Source organism: Palaemon carinicauda, chromosome 16 (assembly GCF_036898095.1).
Source record: "Palaemon carinicauda isolate YSFRI2023 chromosome 16, ASM3689809v2, whole genome shotgun sequence".
NCBI lineage: Eukaryota > Metazoa > Arthropoda > Malacostraca > Decapoda > Palaemonidae > Palaemon > Palaemon carinicauda.
This window is the reverse complement of record NC_090740.1, coordinates 36,664,104-36,669,442: the sequence shown is the minus strand read 5'-3', so window position 1 is coordinate 36,669,442 and position 5,339 is coordinate 36,664,104.

The following is a 5,339-nucleotide window of genomic DNA, read 5'->3' as shown; positions in this document are numbered from 1 at the left end:
TTATGGCTGTATCACTTTTTAATGCATGGTAGACTAAAATCACTACAGAATTCCCAGCGTAAGGACTTTAAAACCAATTAATTTTTTTTTTCTTATTATTATTAAGTATTCACTTTGGGCTGACGTTCGGAATTTACTTGTCATATGGTTGATGGTCTCCAGTTTCGGTTAGCATTTGAGGGATGTAGGTGATGTTATTTTGCCACTTATCTGATTTCGTCTATATCACGTCCATAGCAAAAAGCCTTATTCTGCCATCAACATGCATGCAATCACCTTCTTTATCTAATCCTTTGTCAAGCATTATCATTGACCACCTCTATCTACATATCAGATCTACATCCCGCACTGGCCATAATTTTTCCCTAATTCTCTTTCTTTTGGTTTATCTTTTTCTTGCACTTGAGCAGCTCATCATGGATTAAGACGAGTTCTCAGCTGGAAGCTTCTGTCAACTAATCCTTACTAAGCATAATGTGATGTGCAAATTATCTTTTTTTGATGTTTTTATCCTGAAAGTATTCCATTTCCTCTTACGTCTTTTCTTCCCGTTAAGTACAGCATTGTTGCATCATAGTCCTTGGGGTAGGTTTATACTTACTCACTTTTATGTTACTGGCAGTTATGGCAAGGGTTCGCAAGAAACCGCAAGAAATATCACGAAAAGATAAGAGCGTCGCTGGCAATGTCTGGAGTGGCCCGCAAAACGAGGCCTAATGTCGCATGGAGCCGCAAAGATTTTAAACGAATTCAAAATCTTGTGCGGTGTCTACCGATCAGATGAAGTCACACAAAACCGTAAGCCGTGTGGCGCGGCGTCGCTACAAAAAAAGGTAAAAACTCGCACAGGTTCCCATAGTGCAGTGCCACACTGCACCACACCGAACAATACACGGTTGGGTGTGGGTTCATACCTCCTGTACGGAAGTGCTACGGCGTAATGTTACGGAGGCTTGCGGGTCTCGTGCAGTGCCCTTACAGCGAATTCATACAAGATTCATAAATGGCGAGCAAATGTTACAGCGTCCAACAAGATTGTAGGGAAGGTTGCCGTAGGCTTTTAATTATCAGAAGCTGGCTTGCATTTCACTACAATCCCCTTGCTCTAATGACAACTGCTGTGATTGTAGTTAGCCAAGGTCGTCAGAAGGCAGCAGCTGCTATTATCGATAATGGCTGCCCTGCTTACATATATGTTACCACAGTTTTGGGATATCAAGAGTTTTTTCGTTGAGAGCAGAGGCAATAGGTATGGGGGAAGCCAATGCCTTCTCTTGGCCAAGCCTGAAAAAAAAAAAAAAAAAAAAAACATGAACATCGAAAAGAAAGGATATTACATGCTACTTGTTGAAATATAGACACAAGGAAGATCATGTAGAATTATCAATAGCTCTAGAGACCAATTCAAATATTTGAAGGCAAAGGCTCGCTGCATATCATCTCTCTCTCTCTCTCTCTCTCTCTCTCTCTCTCTCTCTCTCTCTCTCTCTCTCTCTCTCTCTCTCTCTCTCTCTCATACAAAGGGGGCTCGCTGCCTATAAATCAGTCTCTCTCTCTATTTATCCCTCTCACTCTCACATTATTTTTTCTCCCCTATCAGTTTACCTGTCTGTCTGTCTATCATCTTTTTGTGTCTCTGATAACCTGAAATGCATTTAAAGAATCTAGTGGCATAAGCACGTAATATGTTTCGCTCTGTCAGTTTAACTGTCTAATGGATTGTCTGTCAGCTTGTCTCTACCGAGAACTGACGGTAAATATATAAAATTACCTCACATCCATGATGTCATTGAGTTAGGAAAATAACGCTGTAGCTAGTGATATGCATTAATGCCAAAACAAATCTGATTAAATCCATTAAAAAAATTATGAGTACGGCAGCTATTATTGTGTTATATTGAGAAATGACAATTGTTTCCTTCTCAGATATCAGACTATCATTGTAACAAGAAGCTACTGGTGATGATCATATAACATGGTTCTTTGAGGGTAAACTGTGTTGCTAAGCTAGAGTTAATTATCAAATAAAGGTATTTGAATTACACAGATGATTATATTTTCAAACATAACATAAGAATACTTATTATCACTGAAGCAGAAACACCTGCACTACCTTACCGATAATGAGCCCCTTTTGTAATACACTTTTAAAAATTTGCTAACTTCTTCTTATACCTACACAGCTTCACAAGACATGCCTATATATATATATATATATATATATATATATATATATATATATATATATATATATATATATATATATATATATATATATACATATACTGTATATATATATATATATATATATATATATATATATATATATATGTATATATATATATATATATATATATATATATATATATATATTTATATATTCATATATATAAAGTATATATACTGTATATATATATATATATATATATATATATATATATATATATATATATATATATATATACTGTATATATATATATATATATATATTTATATATATATATATATATATATGTATATATATATAAATATTTATATATAAATATATATATAAACATATATATATATATATATATATATATATATATATATATATATATATATATATATATATATATATATATATATGAAAGTGTTCCTGAATCACCACCATATAACTGCACCAACACTGAAAGACTTCGTAAGACACCGCAATGTCATCGCAACAAAACGCTGTAACATGTACGTCACACATTGTAGGGGTTCGCGCCACACCGCCCAATACCAGTCATTTTTGGCTCACACAGCGTCGGTTTACTGGCGGTTTCTTGCGAACCCACGGCGTAACATAAAAGTGCGTAAGTATAAACCTGCCTCTCGTTATAATTTTCCCATTTGGTCACAGTTATTTTTCCACTTTACTATTCTGATACTTCATTACTTTTCCAGTATAATGTTTTAGTTATTATTATCATTATTTGTATATTTGAAATGTACCCACTTTAACTGAAATATCCTGACAAATCATTAATTTCTGTAGAAGTCATATAGATAAAAAATTTCCGTATAGGATTAAATACATAAAGCTAAAGAAGGTGTTGGACTAAATATGAATAGCTATATGTAGTAGGTTGGCCTGGGCACCAGCCGCCCATTGAGATACTACCGCTAGAGAGTTATGGGATCCTTTGACTGGCCTGACAGTACTACATAGAACCCTTCTCTCTGGTTACGGTTCTTTCCCTTAGCCTACATAGACACCGAGTAGTCTGACCTATTCTTTACAGATTCTCCTCTCTCCTCATACACCTGACAACACTGGGATTGTCAAACAATTCTTCTTCCCCCAAGGGGTAAACTACTGCACTCTAATTGTTCAGTGGCTACTTTCCTCTTGGTAAGGATAGAAGTGACTCTTTAGCTATGGTAAGCAGCTCTTCTAGGTGAAGGACACTCCAAAATCAAACCATTGTTCTCTAGTCTTGGGTAGTGCCATAGCCTCTGTACCATGGTCTTACACTGCCTTGGGTTAGAGTTCTCTTGCTTGAGGGTTAACTCGGGCACACTTTTCTATCTAGTTTCTCTTCCTCTTGTTTTGTTAAAGTTTTTATAGTTTATATAGGAAATATTTATTTTAATGTTGTTCCTATTCTTAATATATTTTATTTTTCCTTATTTCTTTGTTTCCTTTCCTCACTGGGCTATTTTCCCTTTTGGGGTGCCTGGGCTTATAGCATCCTGCTTTTCCAACTAGGGTTGCAGCCTAGCATTTAATAATAATAATGATAACCCACTTGACAATTAATAAAAAATAATAAAATAATTACATAAAGTAATCTGAGATGAAGGTGATGAATCATAATCTTTAAAACTAGCATCACCCATTGGCTTTTTTCTATTGGCGTCAAAATTCATAGATATATGTTAGAGCGGTTTTAGTTTCTCAACAAATGAGAATATATTTTCTGTTACTTCTGTGAGTGATTAAATCGAAATGTAACATGATATTGTTATAAATTTAACCATGGGTACCAATTGGTGGATTTTATGCCAGGATAATGGCTAACAGTTATAGAAAGCAACTTAAAAAAATCACTCCATATGAGTGATAGTAGTCGAAATAGCCTCATGAGTACATGGAAGAATCAGATACATGGGAAAAGGCACATGCTGCGCCTCAGTCTCACGGAAGTTGCCTTAGAATCATCAAGTGTATCTAACAGTGGTCTCTTTATTGATAATCGCATGTATCTCTATTGTTTTTTTTTTTTTTTTCAAATTTTCGGTAAAATTCTAAAGATTTGTTCTCGAATAGTTTTACAATTGGTGAAGCGTAAAATTTAAATGAAAACGGTAAATTTCCGCCCGATCTCAAATAACAAAAATATGGCAAGGCATTTGTATATTTTTATGGTAATCACCTTGTTGGAGAAGAATAAAAAAAAAGGTGGTACTGTAGCAAAAGAATTGTTTCTAAAAAAAGGATTTCTTGCTCTTGATGAAACTCTATGAAGGGATGAAGAGGATTCCTTCTAAATTACTTAGTGCAGTGAAAGACGGAAGTGATGTAAGTAATAGCAAAGACGCGACAGAGGAACATATATATGGTTAGGGAGAGAAGAGAGTAAAACAGAAAAAAAGGGGATGATGAGAATGCTATTGATTCTAATGCTGAGATTGAGAGTGATTATGAATCTAGGAAGGTAGATGCTGCTGACAATAATGGTGGTGAGGACATGGATGGTGTGAAGAATAGTATTATAAATTATGAATATGCAGAAAAGCATGAATGAGAAAGGGGTGAGGAAGTAAAGGGAATGAATCGTTATTCATAGAATGCCTCTGTCAGCACGTGATTACACCATATGAGGTTAGGTGAGAAGCAAAGCAAACAATTTAATAAGGTGACCCGTGTCAGCATCACACTCATAGTAACTCCGCAATGTACAATGCACCGAGCTGGAACACCCCCCCCCCCACCCCACCCCCCACCTACCTATGCATCACTTGACTGAAGCCTTGAGAATGATGGTACCTATCACCACCATTCCTCATGGGTTCTTTCAAATTTTTCTCGAGCTGGGCTCCTCGTATGCTGCGTGCAAAAACACCAACGATTCGATGACCAAAATTAAGGATGAGATGCAGAAGACTTGGCCGATACATGGTTGTGATATAATACTGTATATACTGCAAAATATCTAGACATTATGATGTGGATGGGGATTGTAAAGGCATCTTGAGGTATTAGATAAGAATTTCCACCCGTATAACAGACTGGCCATACTGAAAGATAATCTTGATAAATTGATGCTTTATCTGACGTTTATTGAGTAATGTAAATCAGTGAAAAATATCAA